The 24,518-nt window shown below is 36.7% G+C and overlaps 1 long non-coding RNA gene across 9 annotated transcripts in view; it reads left to right on the forward strand.

Annotated features, from left to right (window-relative positions):
* LOC140516648 (uncharacterized) overlaps positions 1-24,518 on the forward strand; it is a 155,087-nt gene that overhangs the window by 29,292 nt on the left and 101,277 nt on the right. For 5 of the 9 annotated variants that reach the window (XR_011971406.1, XR_011971405.1, XR_011971404.1 and 2 more), the window contains exon 3: positions 423-1,205. This is a non-coding gene — a long non-coding RNA (uncharacterized lncRNA). The remainder of the gene's footprint in view (positions 1-422; positions 1,206-24,518) is intronic. The other 4 variants (XR_011971403.1, XR_011971408.1, XR_011971409.1 and 1 more) reach the window with 2 other exon arrangements.

Below are 24,518 nucleotides of genomic sequence, written 5' to 3' on the forward strand. Positions count from 1 at the left end.
AACAATAAATATTAAGCACCTCTCTGCCCGATATTGTGCTAAACAGTGGTTGTACAAAAAGGGGCAAACAACAGTTTTTGTCCTCAAGGAGCTTACAGTCTAATAGGGGAGATCAAGTGAGATAACATTTGTAAATCACTTTATAAACCTTGAAGGATTATACAGATATTAGTATTTTTATTAATTATTCCCAGCTGACTAACAGCTACATTCTTTTAGTGTTCAAGGATTACACTTAGGAATTCATCAGTAATTTTAGTTGTTTCTGTACATATGTTTCCTTTTCTTCCTGTGGGAGGGTAGGTAGGAAGGGGAGGGATCACCATTTGCATAAAGTATCGCGAGATACAAATGGGCACCAAACCAAGTGTCTTAAGAAAATCTAAGGTTAGAAAGATGATTTTTTTGCTGTGTTATTACAGAAGATTTTCAACAGGCTGATAGTGTAAAAGATGGTCCTTCTAAGCATATGAATACATGGAGATAGAGAAACCTGAATGAGACTGGAATTAGTAATTTACTTTGGCTGAAACATCAAGCGTGTGAAAGGGAGTAATTTGAACTAAGGTAAGAAAAGCATACTAGAGACAGATTGTGGAGAAAAGACCACAGCAAACAATAGTAGACAGGACATCCCATTTGATAAAAAGTACAAATTTTTAATGGGAAGAAATTAGTGGCATAAAAGGAAAAGCTAATAATTATTTATTTATTTAAGATCCTTTAATAAAATCTTACACAACTATTTCATCTTGTTGTGTAGATGATTTTGGGTTCCCAGAGATTTGGTCAGTAGAGAAAAATCTTCCACAGTTCCTGCCAGGGTAGGTGACAGGTCCATTGATAGACTGTGTGTCCCCGTGGAACAGTTGAAAGAACTCTAGGCTTGGCATTAGAGACCCTGTGTTTGAATGTCACCTCTGTCATGCCTATGACATTGGGTGGACAAGACTCTTAATCTCTCTGGGTCTGAATATCTTCACCTGTAAAATGACCTCTGGGCTCACTTCTAGCTTTAAATCTCTCATCTTTTGTCCAAGACCAAGGAGATTTATGTTTGGAGACCCTCATGGCCAAGGTGGCCACAGGGTGATGAATTCTTCAGCCACAGCAAGTCTCAATGATCCCCTAAAGCTACAGAGGGTCTGCAAACTGTCTCCATGGATGAAGTCCACAAATCACAGCTCATTGAGATAATGAAATAAGTAAGTAAAGAAAATAGAACAATGAAATGAAATTGTGGCAAACATGAGATGATGATGAAAAAAACTTATTTTATTGTAACAATGACAGGCTGTTAAGGGCATTGTGGAGTCGCCAGCTTGGAGAATGCGTCATAGCCATCTTGAGGCCAAAAGGAGTCCACATAAAATATTGTTTATTTTTTCTTCAAATAATTACAAAAGAAAAGAATAGAAAAAATATACCAATTAGATGATGAAACTACTTCCAGGGAGGGAGAATCTAGATGAACCACACCTCATTACTCTGAACATTCCCACCAGATGACTCTTCACCACATCTCGGATAGATGTACGACAAATGAATGGTCTCCACCACATCCACAGTAGAAGTTCATTTAGAACCTGATCCATGCCAAGTCATTTGTCACAATTTTGGCACATGGGCTAATTCCCCAAAACATATTCACAGGACACAACTAAGTGTATATGTACTGACTGTGCCTTCACATTCATGATGTAGAATCAGGGACATAAAAGGGATTTTTGAGAGGTCAACTAATCTATACCTTCTGTCTACAGGCAGGGCCACATCCAAAAGTGTGAGAACTTCTCCTGTTTTTAAAGCTCTCTGGAGATGTTTCGCTCTTTCAGCAGCCCATTTCAATGTCTGACAACACTTGTTGTCAGGAAATTCTTCCTTATGTCTAACCTAACCCCCTCATGCTGAAGATTAAACCCAATTACTCTTGTTCTGTCCCCAGTGGAGATGGAAAACATTTGGTTCCGATCATCTCCCTACAGTAATAACCATTAAGTCACCCCTTAACTTTCTCTTTTCCAGCTGGGCCAAATAATCCTAATTCCTTTAGCATTTACTTCATGGGTTTTGTTGGACAATATCTATTTTGCCTTTTTCCTGGAGCACTGACCTTGTACCTTCTTTTTCCACAGACACATAAAGTGTTAGAGCTGCAAAAAATCTTAGGGATCATTTGGCCCAACTTTCTAATTTTTAAAATGAGGAAACTGAGTCTCAAAGACGGAAAGTGATCTTTTTATGGTGACCTACTGAGTTAATTAGAAACAGTTATGGGTAGAACTCAGCTCTCTTGAGTCTTAATTCCCTGCTGTTTAAAAAATTAGGATACAAGGTAGGGTAGGTTATGGGGTGAGGATAACAGCAAAAGATGGTGATGGTTATGTGAATGCTTGCCAAATGATAATTTTATTGTTATTTTGGAATTTTTTTGGAATCCCATTATAAAACAGCATATACTTCTGAGAAGAAGTGACTGTAATGTAATGAGATGTTTTATTGTGCTATAGGATTTGAGAAGAAATAATGGAAGCAAAAGATATTATAGAGATAGAATTGGAAGGACTTGGCAACTAATTGTATGTCAGGGATGAGGGTAGGGAAGAGTCAAAGGTTGTTCCAAGATTATGAGCCTAGGGATCTTGGAATACATTGGTGTCTAGAAATAGAGAAGTCAATGGGAAGGTCATGTTTAACAGTATGATGACTTTGATTTAGGATCTATTAAATTTGGCAAGCTGGATGACCAAAAAGAGATGCCCAGTAGGTGGTTGGAAACAAATTAGCATTCTAGGGAGAGATAAAGATTTGGAGTTAGGAGTCACTGTATGGAGATGATCATTTAAACAATAGTAATGAATTAGATCACCAGAGGAAAAAGTAGAAAGAAAAGAGAAGAGGCCATGGACAGTATCTTGAGGTACAACCATTTTTAAATGATGGTAGAAGAGTAAACAGTCAGCATGAGGGAAAGTGGAGAAGTCTCAGAGGTAGGAAGAGGGGAGAGTACAGTATCATGGAAATTAAGGGAGAAGAGAATATGAAGAGGGAAGGGTAATATAATAATAATAATAGGAATGAAGCTTAATGGTATAAGAAAGGAAACCTATTTATATGAAAAACCGTCAAATATTTGGGAATTAACTTACATAAGAATATCTAAGATCTATATAAGGAACATGATAAAACTATAATGATTAAAATAAAGGAAAATCTAAACAACTGCAGGTCATTCATAGGCAGATTGGATTACCATAGTGAAAATGATCATATTCGTCTAATTAACTAATTTATTTAGTGCAATGGTAATCAGAATAACAAAGGGTTTTCTGGATGAAATTATAATTAAATATATGGAAAATAAGTAGGTAACATGGAAAGCTAATTAAGGGGATCTTGTATTTTATACTTTCAAAAATAGTATTACAAAGCAATTGTCAAAATGATCTTGTGCTGAGGAAAAAAACAGAGGAGACCAATGAGATACTAGATGGCCAACTGAATTTATGCAAAATATTAGTGTCTAATAAACCTTTTAGACGTTAATTAAAATATGGGGATATGAGTCATTCTTTGCATAAATAGACTTAGAGAAATAAGTTGATTATTTGACAAGAAGAGGTGTCGGACCTGTAGTTTGCACCATGCACTCTAGTAAAATGTAACTGAAAGATCTAAACAAACAAACAAACATAAAAAAGACCTCTAGAAAAGATGAAAGTAAATGAAATGAATTTTTTATCTCATTTGTGGGTGAGATGATTTTTTTTTCAATTCAGCAAGTGGAAGGAATTTTTTGGGCTAAGATAGAAGTGCTAGACTACATTAAAATAAAATAATGTTAAAAAATGAGAAAATAATGACAAAACATGTATGATAAATATCACAAAACTTGACATATAATACGTATAAGTAATGGTTAAACAATTGTAATACTAACTCTTAGACTATAATGTATAAATGGTCAGATATATGAACAGAATATTTCAAAAGAGCATATAGATATTGTTAATAATCACTTGAAAAAATTCCCAACCTCACTAATAATAAGGGAACTAAATCAAAATATTTTTGAGGTACAACTCCCTATCAAATTGATGAAATTATCTAATGGCAATGAGACTAAAATTGAAGGGATTGTGAAGAAATAAGTCCACTCATTCATTGCTGGTGGAATTGCAAATGTTTAGAATACTTATTGTAAAAATGTGATGATCAAAATAATGAATTGGTATTGGAAAGCAAGAGCTCAAATGATGTGAGATCACATAAATTTTTAGTAGACCCAGTTGGTGCAATTGTATTTTTTTCTTCATCAATCTTTGTAACTTGGTTGCAGGAGTGGACGAGATATTTACCCATTGTTACTCAGAGTTGATTCACAAGACGTTAGAGTTGAAAGGGACCTTAGAAATCATGTAATCTAGCTTTCTCGTATTACAGAAGAGCAAATTAAGGCCAGACTATGAGAAGTGACATACCCAAGATCACATAAGTGCCGCAATCAAGACATCCTCTAAATCTATCTAGTGATTTTCCATTCTATCATATTAATCTTTAATAGAGTAAGAATTCTGGAAGGTCAAAGGAATTCAAGGGCAAGAGGGTAATAATAAAGTTATTGACAATAAGATCTGGCTGGGTAGGGAAGAATGTGTGACAGAAGACTGCTACTGTATTGTAAAACTTAGTGACCTGAGTGCTAAGGATAGTGAAAAGAGAAATAGGAGGTATAAGGGAGTGGGGCAGATGGAAGCTTAGGGGATTTTGGTTCAAGAGAGGAATGCCAGAGTTCAGAATTTAAAAGATGGATCTCTTTTAAATTACAGTGAGGTCTAAACTATGGCTATTCTACTGATTAGTTAAAGGGGAAGAAAAATAGAGGCCCATTAAAGTAAGTTGTCAAAATGTCAGAGGAGGAGACTAGAGGAAGCAAGAGAGAAAAGAGATAGAAAGTCTGTAGCCAAAGTCATGGATAAACACAGGGGAATGGTCATAAGGTTAGTGTATGATAACAACATGGATAGGTATAATTTGAAATTATGGTATAGATTGCTGAGAAATAATGGATAAAACTTGTAGTCAGAAAACCTTGGGTTCAAATTTTGTGTGTCATTTACTGACTAAATGACTTTTGGCCAACCAGTTAACCAATCTAGACCTCAGTTTCTTCAACTGTAAGATAAAGAGGTTAGACTCTAAGTTCCCTTCCAATTCTAGATTTATGATCCTGTATGGTCATAGAAGAAAGGGAAATATTGAATAAGCAGAGACAAATATTTCATTAAGAAGGTCAAGTTTCCATTTAGAAGATTGGTGTGATGGAGCAATCTCTAAAAGCCTGGGTTTCCATACACATAGCTCTCCCCTAGATTTCCTGAATGCTTTGAAAGGGCCATGTTGAGAAGAGAAAGTTAAACATTTTGTTTTGATTTCTCTTTTTGTTTTTTGGATATGCTCTTTCTGCATGTGCATGTGGCTATTATGGTGTGCATAAACATCTCTACCCTTGCTGTCTTCACGCTATCACCTCTGCTCTCTTGCCACTTAAAAACTAGACATTGATCTAGAATCAATGTGGGATTTTATAATATGTTTTGGACTTATCTTACTTAATTCTAGGACTCCATAACATTTTACTGACATCTCCAGACATGCCACAGATTACTCCACACCTCCCCTAACCCAAACATTTCCAGTTCTCCTTTATGTGCTGTTTTCTACCATTAGAATGTAAACTCAGGGAGGCAGAGCAAAGATGGTGGATTAGAGGCAGTCACTCAGCTGAACTCTCTCAATGTTCCCCTTTAAGAAATTTTAAAATAATACCTCAAATCGAATTTTGGAATAGCAGAGCCAACAAAAAGTTCAAGTAGGCATTTTTCCAGCCTAAGACAATTTAGGAGGTCAGAAGGAAAGGTTTTGTCACTGTTGAAGCATCAGTGCTGGGCCTTAGAGGAAGCTGAGACAGCAGCAGCTGCAGTAGCTTTTGGAACTCTTAGCCCAGAGATGGTAAGGGGCTCAGACAACTGGTCAGAAAGAACACTCTCCATTCAGCAGCACAAAGAAGCCTGAAGCTTGGCACAGTGCCTCACCACTCCCAGGTCAGCAGAGACCAACTTTAACATTAAGTTCAAAGTCAAGACATAGATTGAAAAAATAGCCATCAAAAGCAACAACAAAAAATGACACAAAAACCTGTGGTGGTAGGGAAGAGAAGGAGAAAAAGACATAATCTCAGACTAAGACAACAGTGTGAAAACAGCTAGATGCAAAGTCTCAAAGAAAAATCCTAATTGGACTGAAGCCCAACAAGAATTCCTGGAAAAGTAAAAGAAAGAGATAAGAATGACAGAGGAAAAATTGGGAAAAGAAATAAGAATGATACAAGATAATTATAAAAAGACAATCAACAGTTTGATAAAAGATGGACAAAAAATACCAAAGAAAACAATACCTTAAAAACAGAATTGATTTAATGGTATAAGAGGCACAAAAATTCACAGAAGAAAAGAACTCCTTATAAAGCAGAATCCCCAGATGGAAAAACAGGTAAAAGAACTCACTGAAGAAAATAATCCTTTACAATTAGAATTGGACAAATGAAAGCTAATGACTCCACAAGACAACAAGAAACAATAAGACAAAGTCAAAAGAATGAAAAGCTAGAAGAAATTTGAAACATCTCTTCAGAAAAACAATTGACCTGGAAAATAGATTGAGGAGAGATAATTTAAGGATTATTGGAAATAGAATCACTGATCCCCTCCTGAAAGCGATCCTATATGAAAAGACATAGGAGTATTATAGCTGAGTTCCAGAATTCCCATGTCAAGGAAAAATATTGCAAGTAGCCAGAAAGAATTCAAGTACCATGGAGTCATAGTCAGGATTATTCAAGATCCTTCCATGTTAAAGGAGTAAAAGACTTGAAATATGATATTCTTGAAGGCAAAGGAGGTAAGATTACAGTCAAGTATAATCTCTCCAGCAAAACTAAGCATAATTCATCAAAGAAAACTGGATATTTAATGAAATAGAGAACTTTCAAAGATTACTGATGAAAAGATTAGAGCTGAATAGAAAATTTGATGTTCAAACATAAGACTCAAGAGATGCATAAAAGGTAAACATGAAAGAGTAATCATAAGGGAATTAATGGATTTAAACTGTTTACATTCCTACATGGGACAGTGATATATGCAACTAAGAACTTTATCATTATTAGGGCAGCTAGGAGGAGTCTGTACAGACAGAGGGCATTGGTGTGAGTCAGTTATGTTGGCATGACCTCTGGAAAAGAATGTAGGGGAGAAAAAGAGGGATGCATTGGGAGATGGGGAAAGGGACAGGTAGAATGTGGCAAATTTTTCTCACATAAAGGAGGTACACAAGTAAAAATTTTATAGTAGAGGGGAAAATGATATACATATGTATATTAGATATAACTATAACTATATATATATATATATAGTAGAGGGGAGATAGTAGACAATGCATGAACCTCATTCTACCTGGCATTAGTTCAAAGAGGGAAGAATATATCTACATCCTCAGCTGGGTAAAGAAATCTAATTTCACCATCGGGAAATAGGAGAGGAAGGAGATAAGAGAGATGGGGCTGGGGGGAGATCATGATAAAAGGGAAGGCAGGTTGAGGTACAAAACAGACTTTTGAGGGGGGACAGGATAAAAAGAGAGAGAAAGAAGGAAAAATAGAAGAAGAAATGATGGAGGGATATATGTAGTCATCATAAGTGTAAATGTGAATGGGATGAGTTTACCTATAAAATGAAAGCAGAAAGTAGAATGTATTAGAAACCAGAACCCGCCAATATGCTGCTTACAAGAGACACATTTGAAAAGGAAAGGTACATAGAGAGTTAAAATAAAGGGCTAGAGCAGAATCTGTATCAGAATGCATCAGCTGAAGTAATAAAGGCAGGGGTAGCAATTTTGATCTCAGACAAAGCAAAGCAAAAATAGACCTACTTAAAAGAGATAATCAGGGAAACATCATTTTGCTAAAAGGTACTGTAGACAATGAAGTAATATCAAAAAAACTTTACAGCAAGTTTCTCTGATAAAGGCCTCAATTCTCAAAAAAATAAGGGAATGAATCAAAGTCATAAAACTAAGAATCATTCTCTAGCTGATAAATTGTCAAAAGGTATGAACAGGCAGCTTTCAGAGGAAGAAATCAATGATAGCTATAAGTCATATGAAAAAATGCTTTAAATTACTATTATTTAGAGTAATTCAAACAAAAACAACTCCAAGACTCCACCTCACACTTATCAGAAATGACAGATGCTAGCTTTTTTGTGGTAGCAAAAAATTGAGAATTGAGGGCATGCCCATCAGTTGGGGACTGGTTGAACAAGCTGTAGTATATGGATATAATGGAATACGATTGAAGCATAAGAAATGATGAGTAGGTGGATTTCAGAAAAACCTGGAAAGATTTACATGAACTGATGCAAAGTGCAGTGAATAGAACCAGAACATTGTACACAAAAACATCACTATTGTATGGTGATCAACTGTGAATCACTTAGCTATTCTCAGCAACACAATGATGCAAGACAATTCCAAAGGACTCATGATGAAAGAAATGCTGGAGTCTGAATAAATATCTAAGCATACTATTTTTCACTTTATTTTTTTTCATTTTTTTGTCTGTGTTTTCTTTCACAGCATGACTAGTATATGTTTTATATGATTGCACATATATAGCCTATATAAAATTGCTTACCATATTAGGGAGTGGGGAGTAAAGGGAAAGAGGGAGAGAATTTGGAACTCAAAGTTTTTAAAAATGAATGGTAAAAATTGTTTTTTTTACCTGTAATTGGGGAAAATAAAATATTTTTTCAAAAAGGAATGACAAATGTTAGAGGAGACCAGGGAAAGGAGGTACATGAATAAACTGTTAGTGAAGTGGTGAACTGGTCCAACTATTCTAGAGAACTATTCAGAACTGTGCCCAAAGTATTATAAAACAACAATACCCAACAATACAACTACTAAACCTATACCCCAAAGGGATCAAAGAGAAAAGGAAAAGGACCTATATGCAAAGAAGTATTTATTACATTTTTGTGGGTCAAGGAATTGGAAATTAAGAGAATGCTTATCAGTTGGGGAATGACTGAATGAACTGTGGTGAAGTACTGTTGGGTTATGAGAAATGACAAGAGGGGTGGTTTTAGAAAAAAAATGCAAGACCTATATGAATTGTTGCAAAGTGAAGTGAGAAGAACTGGAATATCACAGTGCATAGTAGCAGCAATGTTGTAACGATGATCAAATGTGAAAGACTTGGCTACTCTGATCAACACAGTTATTCAAGTCAATTCCAAAGGACTCATGGGAGAAGATGCTATTTATATTGAGAGAGATAAAGAGAAAGAGGAGAGGTAATGAATTCTGATAGTAAACTGAAGTATAATTCTTGCTTGCTTTATTATTTTTGCCTTTTTTGTATTATGCTAATATGGAAATGTTTTGCATGATTTTACATGTATAATGATATTCTAATATTGATTGCTTTTTCAGTGGGTGGGGGAAGGGTGAGATGTAGGAATAAAACTTGGAACTCAAAATTTTAAAAGAAAAAGATGTTAAGAATAAATAATAAATTAAAAATAATATAAGTTCATTGAGAGCAGAGCTTATCTTACTTGGTTGTATTTGTGTTCTCAATTTTTAGCATAGTGCCTGGCACATTGTAAGTAATTAATAAATGAATATCTTTTTAATTTTTACTGAATCACAACATCTGTAATACTGCTTCTAAAAGACAATATTGGGAAAAATAAAGCTTAGGTTAGCAACAAATAAGCTATCTGACCTTAAGCAAGTTGTTTGTTTCCTCTGGACCTCAGTTTCCCAGTATTACAGAATTTTAGAGTTGCAAAGGGATTGAAAGATCAAATTGCCTGACACCTTATTTTACTGAAAAAGGAAACTGAGACCTAGAGAGATTTCATAACCTGTCCAAAGTCATATAATTGGAAAGTATGAGAACATCAATTTGAACTCAGGTCCTCTGAATTCATGTCCGGTACTCTGCTCCCATTTCACTGTATTCCCTCATCTCTAAAATAATGGGCATGGATGAGATGATTTCTAAAGTTCTTTTCAGCTTTAAGAGGTTATGATTCCATGATACTTTGAGATGAGTAGTTCGGTCCTCCCTGTCTGCCAGACGCAAATTGAGAAAAAGGGAGACTGCAAAGTGTGCTTGTCTTTTCTTTGTGGTGGGTTATACTCATTTCCTCCCACTGAAGGGGAGAAGTACTTTGAAAGAGCATCTTATCATGCAAATAGATTTCAAGTCAATTTACCACTTTTCTAAATGCAGTACAGGCCAAAGTCATGATTGTAGAAACTATAATGCAACTCCTAAGTGTTTTTCCTCTGGGGACAATTTATTAAATTCTTCACTGGCCATACATCAAAAACCTGTGATTTCATCAGTGTGGGAACTCCCTCAGGCCATGCACATGGCAACCTGTCTGTAATTTAGAGAGAGGGAGAGAGCAAGAGAGAGAGAGAGAGAGAGAGAGAGAGAGAGAGAGAGACAGATAGACAGAGACAGAGAGAGACAGAGACAGAGACAGAGAGAGAGAGAGAGAGAGAGTTAGTTGACCAGAGTAGTTGTGTGATTTACTCAGTTACACAGCCACTAAGCATCAGAGGTAGGAATTTGAACTTGGATCTTCTTGAGCCCAAGTCCAGTACTCTATCCATTTCAACGTACTGCTCCTCCTCATCTAGCCAAAGTGGTCAGTGCTTATGCTCTCTCAAGGACTTACAAAATCTTCCCATTTGAACTTTTTTTGAAAGTGTCTTTTTATGTTTGGGTCAGTCATTTTGTTGTGTACTGTGTACATGTTATCAAACCAGCCTTGACCTTCAGTATTCAGGCTGCTTCCATAAGGGTTGAACATGCCTGGAAATCCCCAAGCTAGCCTCTGACCTATATGAGTACAAAAAAATAAAGCACCACGTTGCTCACCGGCATAGTACCTGGAGTTTTGAACTGTTCCTTCAGGGTTAGGGACAGTGTTTAAAGAGAACAGTGTGAGCAATCCATTTCACACTCGGCTGACTTCCCCTTCCCTTTTTAATAAGCATGTTTAATCTGGATCCATTCCAGGCACTGTAATCTTATGCTCCATACATTTATTCATTGATGATAATAGGGTGTAATGGCAACAAACAACATTTCCATCTCCAAAGTGCTTTGGGCAAACATTTAATTAGTAATCTCTGGGGGGCAGGCTCATGAATTTTCTAATTCCTGGCATATTGTGTGACTGAGGACCCAGAGAAGAATTGGGTTACCAAAATTTCCCCTGGGTCCAAATCACAAAAATGATTATTTTCCCATGGCATATCCTAATAATGCATTTCTTCACCAGAAACTAGAATTGTTTATATATCTGCAAGCATGTCCTGAGCCTAGAGAGATAAGTGTTCTACAAGGGCTCCCCTTTGCTTTTCTTGGGATAGCTCTTTACTCTTTCTGAACAGCAAAGGGAAATAATGGCTTGAGCCTGTGTACTAATAAAAAAAAAAGTCCACTGGATTTATGTACTAAGTCTGTCAAATCATATTCATTGGGACTCATTGGAATTTGAGAGTATTTCTAAATAACCTTTAAAAGAAAACACTTTTGGCAATTAAGAAAAATAATAATTTGTAAGCATCATATATTGACTAAGGTTGGCCATAATATTTATAAATAACCATAGAAACACATGACTAACAGGATCTACACAGTTGCTTCCAAACCTCCTTGCCAGCATCACTATATTCACATAACACTCCTAATCTGAAAGACCAGGTGATAGCAAATATTACTTACGTGAAGGTAGAAGAAGCAACCATGCGAGAGGCGTTCCTTAATGGGGATACTCTGCAAATAGGACAGCCATAGTCAGAGAGGGTGCAGACCACAGATGACTGATTAAATCATGACGTATCTACAAGGATTTACTTGATGCTTGTGGTTTGAGAAAGCTGTAGAAATATATAAAATAGATTTGTTCTATATTTCGTCAGGCTTATTGGTAGGAGGAAAGAAAAATCAAAAACCCAAAGAAAATCAAAATAGATCGTGTCTCTTAAAGTATTCCTGAATATCTGATCCAAAGGAGATTTGTCTGTTAGCTGCTTGTAAATCTCTCATGCTCAGTGACAGCCCACATGACTTTTTCAGGGGAACTCTGCAAGGATGTTAACGCTACCATTGTGGCAAAGCATCAGCTGAACTGGAGGCGGCCCTCGCATCCAGAATTAAAGCCATCAATCCAAGAAGCAAGACACTTTGCAATGACACAGTTTTCTTTGAGAAGACAAGAAGAAAAACAGAGAGGTGGCATGTGAGCTCCAAGTCACTGGACAGCTCTGGAGCTGAATGTTGGGGAGAGAGAGAGTTTTTGAGAATGGTGTTACCGCCCTAATTAAGCTCAGTCTATGATGTCATTTGGGGAAATGCACTGTCCCGAGCATCACTTACCCAAGAATGATTTCAGAGGGCTGAAAATAATCATAGCTTGTTTGGTGCAGACATGTAATCAGTGGAAATTCTTTCTTCATGCATGCCAACATCACACCTCATGTCTGTTCTTAATGTAACAAGATCACCTGGTTCTATCTGGAGAAGAAATCTACTCCAATACGTGTGGGTTGTATCCTGTAGGCTTTGAGATATCAGTTATGCTTTTGAAAGAAGGAGTAGCTCGATGGTGCAGTGGATAGAGTGCTGGGTCCAGGGTAAAGAAAACCTGAGTTCAAATCCAACCACAGACAAGTACTGTCAGTGTGACTCTGGGCAAGTCACTTAACCCTGTTTACTTGAGTTTCCTTATCTGTTAAATGAACTGGAGAAAGAAATGGCAAACTACTCCAGTATCTTTGCCCAGAGATAACTGAATGGACACATCTGAAAACAACTAAATAACCTGAAAGTAAATTCCGATTGCCTGGCAAAAACTTTATGTTTTTTTAAGTGCTTTCTGTAGTTCGATGAGGGTAGGGAGCACAAATTAATGGTGCTTACATCTTCCTTAGAACACCACTTCGAATAATAAATTGTTGTTGAATGAATAAATGAATACATTATCTAATTCTTATAACAGAACTTTGAGAAAGGGAAATTGAGGGTGAATGGTGAAATGACTTAGTTAAAGCCATGCATTGAATAAATGTAAAATTGAAATGTGAACCTCACTCTTCTGACTTTTAAATCCCATGTCCTAACACCATTTTGCCAGTCTTTGGAGGGCAGGGAATATGTAGATTTAGGTACAATGTTAGTGTCAGCATTGAAACAGTGCAATTTTATACAACTCTGGCCACACTATCCCATGAAAAATAAATGTAGCAGTGGTGTAGAAAGGCATCCATGCACTCAACTAATGTGACAATTTTGGCTGCATAGCTATTCTCTATCCAGCAATTATTGTCATTGATTACCAGCAGTTGTACTGAACTGATCTTTAAAAAGACCATCAACAAACTAAAATAAGCATTCAGCTCATTCCCCAAAGTTTACAGATTTCTGGCTAACTATGCCAACAGCAGCTCACAGGGTACAAAGGGCTATTTAGTAGTTTGGTCACCTGTATCAAGCTACTTCAAATGACTTTAATACCCTTAAGTTGCTTGCATTCGAATAGGATAGTAGTCAGTCAGTAAAAGTTGTATACTATACTAAGTGCTAGAGATTCAAAGAAATATAAAAGAGAGTTTGCTTTGAAGGAGCTCTTAGTCTAATGGGGGAGGCAATGTGCAAACAGCTATGCACAAACAAGATCTATGAAGGAAGAAATGATGATCAACAGAGAGAAGGCACTTGAATTTTAAGGGGAAATCAAGAAAGGCTTCCTGTAGATGATGGGAGTTTAACTGGGGCTTGAAGCAACCCAGAATAGAGGGATGAGGAGGGAGACCATTCCATGCATGATGAATGACCAGTAAACTGGAGTCAAGAGATGGAATATCTTCTTTGAGAAACAGCAAGTGGGCTGGCAATTTGGAGACAGCTAGATGGCTCAGTGGAGGAGAGTGCTGAGCCTAGGTTTTTCAGAAAAACCTGAATTCAAATGTGACCTCAGACACTACCTGGATGACCTTGGGCAAGTCACTTAACCTCTGTTTGCCCTGGAGGCAGCGGAAGTGGCTCAGTGGATAGAGTGCTGGGTCTGGAGTCATGAAGACCTGAATTCCAATCAGGTCTCATATGCTTACTAGCTGTGTAACCCTGTACAGGTTACTTAATCTCTGTTTGCCTTAATCTACTGGAGAAGAAAACGACAAACCACTCTAGTATCTTTGCCAAGAAACCCCATGGATAGTATGGTCCCTGTGGTCATGAAGAGTTACATATGACTAAGCAAATGAACAACAAATGGGCCAGTGTCACTGAATCACAGAAGACAAAGTGTGTTATTATCATTGTAAGTACATGTTTACATATATAAATTAATTATAAGAGTGTTGAAGGGAAGAGTGGAGTAGGTTATAGGACTGGAAAATTGCTAGAATTTGTCTAGGAAAATGACTTAGTAGATTCATGTAAATTTAGAATGTTAGAGCCTGACTTAATCCAAGGGAGAACATCTAGTTGAAACTGTTCATTTTATAGGCAAAGAAACTGAGTCCCTGAATGGTAATATGATCTATCCAAGGTCACAGATGCTTTATGACTCATTAGAAATTATAAATCAATGAAACTCATTATTCTGAGTAATTATAAATCTCAAAAAGTTCTTTAAACATAGACTAAAATTCGGTATTTTAATCCAAATTGCATTGCAATTGGAATATCTTCACATACAAACTCATACAATTCAAGATTGAATAAATAGGTCTTAGACTATCCAGTTCAAAATTTGAAAATGTCATAGCTTTTCCTCTACTGGCTGACCATACTTATTTCCTTTAATAGAATCTTACATGGCATAGTCTTAAGACTCTTCATTGTCTGGTTTGCCTTTTGGACAGTCTCTTGCTAATCAGTAAATCAGCAAGCATATTTTAAGCTTCTACTGTGTGGCAGGCTCTGTTTTAGGAGGCATACAAGTACAGCTAGGTCCCAATTAGTGGAAAGAATTAATTCCCCCTAAAAGGGCTGCATTATTTGGATTCACACTGCATATTTCCATTGGACTTAAGCCCATCACCATATTTAACATAATTATAACTTAGAATAGGGTGAATTCAAAAACATTGCAAACACCATGTAATTCATTATTTGCATTAATGAATATCGATCTCTATAAAGAAAGAAACAACACCTACTTGAAAGAGTTTGCATTCTAATTGGGGCCAAGGAAAACCACCACCATAACCATATATAGCATCAAATAGTGAATAAATGACAAATAAATACAAAGTCGTTAGGAAGGGAAGAAGCTCCATGTTGGGAGGACCAGGGGTCCGAGACAGGTTTTAGGAAGTCCTTGAGGTAGATCTTACAGGAAAAAGAGAGACTTGATATGGTGTCCAGAGCTGAATACAGTACTCTAGACAGAGTGGGAACTAGGGCTATCATCTCCCAAGTCATGGAAACTTTACTTCCTTTAATGAAGTCTAAACTTGAATTAGCTTTTGGAGGCAACTTTATCATTATTATTCTATCCTATTGAAGTTTTAGTCCATTCAAGCCCTTATACTTTTTTTTCCAGGTGATCTATTGTCTGGTAACATCTCCCCCACTTTGTTTTTTATTGATATTTTGAGCCCAGTTATGATGTTTTATATTTATTCATCTTTAGTTTTTTTATTAAGGTTAGCATAATGTTACAGTCTCTTAAAATCTTTTTGATTCTTTGTCCTTTAATATATTATGTACCCTTCAAACTTTGTACCATCCGAAAATTTGGTAAGGGTGTCATCGAAACCTTTATCTAAATCACTGATGAAAAAATTTAACAGAACAGGGCCACTAAGAAATACCTGGGGCACTCTGCTAGATACCACCTTCCAAACTGACATCAAACTATTAGTAATTATTCTCTGGGTCTGAATATTCCACCATTTCCAAAACCACCTATTTCATAGTCTCCATCTCTTTGTCTTTTCCAAAAGAACAGTATGAAAAACTAATAAGCTTGTTTAAAATCTAGATAAACTATATCTGTCATTCATTCCCATGATCTACCACTCTATTAACCTGTGGAAGAAAGAAAATAATGATGGTCTACTATGACATGTTCTTGATGAAGCCTAGATGGTTTTCTGTGATCATCACTTCATTTCCTAAGTATTTATTGACCATCCTTTTAACATCATGCTCTTAAATTTAGTCATAAAACTAAAGTCAAAACCCATATTTTACAGATTCCATTATTTTCCCTGTGATTCCCAGCATCTGTCTATTCGAAATAGAAGCTAGGGTGATGGGTGAATTTAGGACTGACAGATGTCCAGTGGGATGCTGGTGGCCATGAAGTAACTACACTTAGCACTTTTAAGAAGGTACTCTATCTCTAGCCTCCATGACATACTTAATCCAGGAAACAGACATAGAAAAAGGGCATCCTGTTCTTGGATTTCAGGTTCCAAATGCAACTTTACTTCATATTTCTCAGTTGCTTTCTTTTTAGGAGCAAAGTAAAGGTATCCCCGTTCACTGCTATAAACTGAACAGCCTAGCAGAATTTTCTCACAATGATAGATGTAACATGCAGCTTAAAATTACTGATCATTGAGGAGACTAGAATTAATAACGCCCAATATCCCATGAAGTGAGGAAAATAATTCTAGCATGCCTCTAAGAAAATGAAGGTATTCTGGATCTTTGCTGTCATTACCTGCTGATATTCAATATCAGTTTAGTTTTGTGTTAGAAAGACCTGATTTGAAAAGCTATCTGCTTATAATATTTGTGCATTGTCAGATCGCTACTACAATGCTTCCTGAATCACAGAGACCATTGTGGTTCTACCAAATCCTGTGTTTCTTGGTCCCTGGCCTAAGCGATCAGTTTAAGTCACTGTCTTACTCCTTTCTTGGCACTCATACCATGGTACTCTCTCTGAATGATTACAGATGAATATTCTGTGGAAGGACTGTGGCTTAGGATCATTAAGTGATCCAACATTTCTATTTCTTTAGTACCTTACCTGGGTTTCACTCTTCTGTCATTGAAGACTGATTCCTTGGCAAAATCTGTGACTCAAGACCCTGAATATAGCATTTCCTCCTACCAGTTAGCAATAGTAAAATAAGACTGAAACAAGACAGTTTTTTGAATTCTATAAATATTGTGCATTTTGTGTGCTAAAATAATAATACATTATAATATGTACCCTCTAATACTGAATACTCAAATAGATCTGTTGATACCAACAACATGGAAGTTTTTTCCAACAATACAGAATAAAATCCATCCATCCAACTGCCTGTACTCTTTTCCATGTTCTCCTATAGGTTTGCCATGGGAGGTCAGACAACATGCTGGAGACCTTTCTTGATCTCTCAACAGTATTTTGGTGGAACACTTGGGCTTTCTAAAAGATAGAATTCACTCTCACTGTGTGCCCTTCCATCTTTTTAGTCAAACACTTTTTGATGACATCCTTTCAAGCCACAAAACAAAGGAAAAAAACAACTAATCAGGATCACCTTTATTTTTCTTTTAACAGATATTATCTCCTTATTCTTTCCTACTTCACACAGTACAATTAAATTGATTTTAAGGTTCTGAAAGCTAGGAGAGGAAGAAGCTAAGTGTCCAAGATCACCAGTTAGGTTCATAATAGGTGGGCTCAATCAGTGAATTAACTAACACATTTATTAAATGCCAACTATATACTTGGACTATACTATGGGTTGGGGCAAAAGTCTAAAGGATTCAGGGGTAAAAGTGGCCCTCTCTGACTACAAGATGCTTCCATTTCATGGAAGTGGGACAGGGTGAGGACTTAAGTCTCATAGTTCTTAGGTTAACCCATATCCACCACACTAAACTTCATTACAGATGTCTCAGAATCCCCAACGCCCAATCACTGTACATGGTCTTGTGTACCATTTGGGTCGTTCACAAAAGACAATAACATTTATTCTTTGAAAGCTTGGTTAATGCTACAGCTGTCAGCTGGCTATGGCATATCTCATACCTGCTGTCGTATCTCACTAAGCTCCAGCTCCAGAGTTTGAGTTGTAGAATGGAAAAACTCATACTAAGATTCCTTTATTTTAGAGATAAAGTAACTGGAGATTAAAGAAGACAAGGAACTCTTTTGAGGTCATATTATTGGCAATTGAACTGGGACTAATCTCTCAGTCTTATCATTTCTGCTCACTGATAAAATGGAACACTCACTTTATTCTCCTTCTGAATATTTAAATATATTTAAATGTTCATGTGTTGTTTGTGTATTTATGTCCAAATAGATGAAGGGGGAGTCTTTGGAACCAAGAAGGCATGTGAGTCCTGCCTCTGAAACCTAGCAGTTGTGTGACCATGGGCAATTTTTTTAACCTCTCAAATATGCTCCAGACTAGAGATATCAAATCACTCTGGTCACATTAAACACTTTGAGTATAGATTGAGCTAGATGAAATATAATTGGGAAATATTTAACAAAATAAATAAACAATAGGACATAGATAATGTTGGTATGTGCTTTTCTAAGTCAATATTTCAGCCTACAGGGATCCTTATGTACAGTTTATTGGTTCCATTTCCATTTGAATTTGGCATCATTACTCTAGGTAACTCTCAAAGACTCTAAGTTATAGAAGAGCTGCTATTGTGCATTGGTGGAGGGATTATCTACACCAAATGAAATCATATATCTGTACCAAAACCAAGACCAAAAATACAGAAGCATATACATATATATGTATATATATGTATATGTATGTATATGTATATATGTATGTATGTATGTATATACACATAGACATTTTCACACACACACACACACACACACACACATATATATATATGTAGCCACATCTGAAACACATATATATATTTCATTCTTCTGAGGACTAGTTGGATAATTCTTAATAACTAAATTATATGGGAATTTCAATTAGGAATGAGTCCAGAAATATATTTTAAAGCAGCTAAAGTGTTCCCAAATCTTTTTTGGGAGGGGGAGGATGATCTCAGAAGACAGCTTTCCCAGAGGAGGAATTTACAGGCCCAGGTGATCTTTTTGGAATTTCCAGGAGGAACAAACCCACCAAAGAGGTAGATTTGAGAAACAGATCATTTTCTGTTTCTTTAGAATATGTGGAAACTTAAAAGACATTGAGTAACTCTCCCAGATGGAAGCCACGCTTGCTCGGCAGTGATAAAAAAGCATCAACATCTGCAAAAGGTTCATTTGAACCAGCACTGGGTTTGGAAATAGGAAGACGGGCAGCTGCAGATAGTCAGTGGGGGCAGGGTGGGGATTCGAAGCTTACAAGTAAAAAAAAAAAAAACATTTTATTGTTTGAAACCTTGTGAAGAATAAAATGGTATGGCCTTTCCAGGTCCAGCTGGTTACCCAGTTTGTAATAGAGTTGTTTTTTTAAAATTCTGCAGGTGTGGAAGGAGAGAAACATGAAAGATTCTTTTCAAACATCTTTGTGTCTTCAAGATGTGCCATGTAGGATAGGATGGACCAAGGGCACCCTAATGATCCCTAATCTGTTTTTAAATGTGAATCATGCCCAGATCGCTTGTCAATTTTTTGGTACATGTGTGTAGAAGGAAGGAAAGTGAATGTAGGAGAATATCATTCTTTTAAAATTATTATTTTTTTAAAAATATCAATGACATTTATTATATGTAAAGATAGGCAAGTCACTTAAACAAATTTCTTTAAGCCTCACTTTCCTCATGTGCAAAATGAGGATTTGGAATAAATGACCTGTAGGAGGCTTTCCAACTCTAATTCTGTGATCTGAATATTTACCTTTCCTTGTTCTCCCTCAGAGAACCATCTCTTGACTTGCAAAGATTAGAGAAGAGGGAGAAAAACAATTCAGTGAGACTAACTAGCAAATCAGACAACTCTGATATTATATGTAGAATTCCATACCCATAATCCTCTCCCATCCCCACCCCCCCCACACTCTCTGCAAAGAAGAGAGGGAAATTTATAAGAGAATGTCATCCTAAGGCCACCTCATTTCCCTAGCATGGGAGTCATTAGACAATGTGCAAATATGGCTAAAAGAAGAACCCTTAGAGTTTCCCAAACCACAAATTTCTATTTAATGGCATTTCTATGTCAAAATGCTCTGCTGAGAATAAAAAATAGTTGGTAATTCTATTTCTTTTCAAATTCATTGAATGAATTGGTGCTTAGGAATTTTTGCCCTTTAAGCACATTTATACAACAACATCACACCATCATGCATGAAGCAAAGAAGTATATGCCTGTCCTGAATTTTTCTTTCCTGAATACATGTGGAACAGTCTTGCTTTTGATACACTAAAGAGAAGGAACTATACCTGTGTTGCTCTGTGTCTGAATGTATTAGGAACAGGTAGAATATAGGTGTTCTCATAATTGAGTGCCCTGTAAGCCCACCCAGGGACAGATATGGATGGAGGATGCATTACTCAGTGTGATGGGACCCAGTGCAGATTTTGTAGGTCAAGTCTTGATTTGAATGTTAAGGGACATAAAAGCTATTGTTAAGACTAGGCTAAATATGTATTAAATGCTAAGAAATTCAGCTAAATCACAATTTAGAGCTAGGATGAATGGATTATTTTATTAAATCTCAAAGACAGAGTGTATACACACATATACACAAAGTAACATGTTATATATATCATATAATATATGATATAGATAGATATTTACTGGACAGTAATAGGATTAAAGTTACTGCCGTGAACCAGGTCAAAATAATAAGGTAAATTTTAGTGGTTTATGAAATTGTAGAACCAGAGCAAAACCTGAACACTATAAAAAAAATTCTCTGAATCACATTGCTCTTTGGGCGCTCTCTCTCTCTTTCTCTCTCTCTGTCTCACACACGCACACACACACACACACACACACACACACGTACAATTAGAGCTCTATATCTGCCCAGAACATATATCCTGGTCCTGTTCAATTCCTCTCAAGAATGTCCTCCACACGAATGCAGCCTGGATAGCATGAATGCTGGGAAGTTTTTTCTGTCATGTCACTTAGTGTAGTAAATGAGTGTTGTTGTTGTTTTCTCCTTAACTAAAGTGGAAGTCAGTAGTGCAAGGCACAGTTTTCACTTTTTCTGGATGAAAATAAAAAGAAAGGAAAAAGAAAATTCAGGAGAATAAGGATGAAATCTGAGTCCACTTAGAATTTAGAAAACTGTGTCGGGCTGTTTAGCCTATTGGAGCACATCTGTCTTCTTTCTATAGAGGAAAGAAATCGACCTTCTAAGGAGGATTTAATTTTCTCTTTACAAATGTGCAACAGAATCACTGCTGTGGAACTCTTATTAACCTTTCTTTTACCATAACTCTTGATATCTGTACTCCATATATGATGGTCTGCAAACCTGAAATCTCCAAATGAGCTTCAGGGTCTCCCCTGATATCTGGTGATGTGTGAATGTTTGATGTCCTAATCCAGTCCATCAAATGTGTTTTGGAGAAGCCTCGGCAGTGAGGAGGCCTGCCCAGAATTCCAACGGGCAATAGTTTTGCCAAACTACTTTGGCAGACCTAAGAGTGAGAGTTATGAAAAATGATCACAGCTCAGAAATGGATGAACCCTTGCCATGTACCTTGTTCTGATCTTTCTCAGGCACCTTCTTAGCCATCTGCTCTCCTTGTGAAGGCTGACAGCACCCCCACCATACCTCTATCAAAGTGAATATTTATGAGAAGGGGGATGTCTCAATACCAGCTCCATGTGGAAGAAAGCTGAATTGTTAACCCGGCTCCATCAGGGTTTTGGTTTGCCAATTACGCAGGAGAAGCCGAAGCTGGCGGACTTTGCCCCAAAGCATGAAATGCCTGGCGATATGCCACATCCTGTGGAGAGTGGACCTTCTTTTTGATTGGAAAAGCAGCATCATGGAAGGACTCAGACTTAACTGGCTCTGTCAGCGATTTTGGAAACACCCTCCCTTGAACGTCAGTATCTTTTACCAGGTGCTCCTCAGGAAAGATTGCTTAGAAATCTGTGAAGAGAGTTTTGAATTGGTCCATTAACATGCACGGCCATGTCTGGACTCACTGAGCAGAATACTCCTAGACAAAACGACAAAGCTGGAAAAATGTAGTAAAGGACCAAGGAGTTGATTTATGTTTTGTAATAAGTTAAGCCTTGGTCCAACTCATGGGAGGAGCAAAGAAATACTTACTCAATTTGACCATAACAAATATTGGAAGGACAAGAAGCTAGTGTGGATGGTCTTGAGAGAATTCTTGTTTTAGACGAGAATTAAATTAACCAGAGGTCTTATCTTATAAGGAAATATGTGTGAAGCAATGTGTGCTATAGAGAAAGTAGAACCCAGTAGACAGTGAGGAGATTTTGCTTCTCTTCTGAGTTCTGCCGCTAACCAGAGGTCTCAATTTTCTTATTTGTATAATGAAGGGGATAGATGAGGTTGTCTCCAGGGTCTCTTTCAGCTTTAAAAGTCTGTGAGTACTCATTTAGCACTGCATTTGCAAACCAATTTACTAAATCCTCTACTAACTCTCTCTTAGAACATAAGACTGGTATAATATCTTCTATTGTTAGCTATGAAATTTTGCCCAGAGTAATGCAGGATGGTAAGGAAAGGGCTGGTGCTAAGTATTCAGGGCCCCAAATGTCGGTACTACTCTTTACCCTGACCCAGATACAATACTCCCTAATCTCAAGTCTGCACTGTTAGATTTCAAACTAGTGTTGTGACCTCAAGTCTTCTTTTCTAAAAATGGTAAAAGTCATTTGTCATTTTCAACTCAAACTCTTATTGTTAAAAATAAGTCGTAATGCAGTGTTTAAAAAGATCCATTTTCCCCTGTGACCTCTAATTTTTAGATACAATGAAACGCTTTGGGGTTAAGGATCTAACCACTTTATTTTAGACTGACTATGACTGTACATACAGTAGAATTATCTTCTGTATTCTCGTCATCTTTACCCTAATGGTTTTGCCAGGTAAAAATCCTTGTAGTTAGAATACAGCCAAAATGGAAAATTGTGCCTTTAACATTCATCAGTGATACGCTATAGGAATTTACTAACATAATCGGATACTTATGAAGAGAGGCACACTGCCTTCCTATGTTATTAGGATTAGTAACATAATCTGAAGCAATGGAGGATGCTTGGTGATCTTAGCTATTCCTTATAGTTAATTGTTTCATCTGAGACCTGGTGGATAGAGTGACCATATAGCTACATGTTTCTGGGGCTGTCCCAATGTCAAGAAATGAAAATATGCTTTTAAATAAGTCTCTGCAAAAGGAATATACTTTGCCAGATCATATGGCCTGATTTTTGGTTCAGAAATATGGTCACCAAAGAAAGAGAGCCAAAGAGAAGGAAATGAGGGTTCCAGTATTTCTGTGCAAGGGAGTTTAAAGTAAAGAAGTGGTGGATCCATTGAACACTGTGGTCTGTCAGAATAACTGGGTCCATTCACAATTTCTGCCAAAAAAGTCTTCTGTGAGGGGAGCTCAGAATTTCCATTGACTTCAAATGGAAATAGAGGCATATAAAAAGATACACAGCATACACTGTGCTAAAAGGAGAAATGTTCATCAAATTATAATCAAAGTTAGTTTCTCTATGTGAGTATAACTGTTCACCAAATACCCAAAATAAATCCTATAAGAAAAACCACCCATCTATCACTGCTTCAAAATATCTGTCATGATGTGAAATCCTGTAAATTCTTGTTATATGTTAGAGGTTTGGGGTCTAATAGGGGCTGCTTTTGTTTGCTGATCCATAGGAAATACTAACATATTGTCCCTTGATTTTTTTTATTGACAGGCACAAGATCTGTTTTTGCAATTTGTTCATATAGCACACGTTTGCTACTAAGGGTAAAAAATCTGTAAAATATGGCTTCATTTTATTTAATGGGATTGTATAAATGAAGATGATCTGCGTATGTGTGCTTGGATTTTTAAAAAATGATATATATGTTCTGCATATCTCCTCCTTGATCCAAGTATATATCATACCAATTTAGCAAATACTTATAAACTGCCTCTTATGGTCAAGGCACTGTGCTAGGGTCTAGGGATTCAAAATTGAAACAGACCTACTGTCAAGAATCTTATACATGTTTTACAGGGTATGATGCAACATGTGTACAAATAAGTAAATACAAAGTATAGACCAACACAAAGTGATTTCAAGGAGAAAGTGGTAATTACCAAGAGGGAGAGGAGAGAAGGAATTTGTGTTTTTGTTTTGAAGGAAACTGGAGATTGGATGTTGGGGAGGTGAGGAAAATGTACCTTCCAGATATTGGGGAACAACTGGTGCATATGAAAGGAGATATAAGACAGAAGGTTGTCTCTGGGCAACAGATGGATGGTCAAC

The sequence above is a fragment of the Notamacropus eugenii genome, chromosome Y (assembly GCF_028372415.1).
Source record: "Notamacropus eugenii isolate mMacEug1 chromosome Y, mMacEug1.pri_v2, whole genome shotgun sequence".
In the NCBI taxonomy this organism is placed as follows: Eukaryota; Metazoa; Chordata; class Mammalia; order Diprotodontia; family Macropodidae; genus Notamacropus; species Notamacropus eugenii.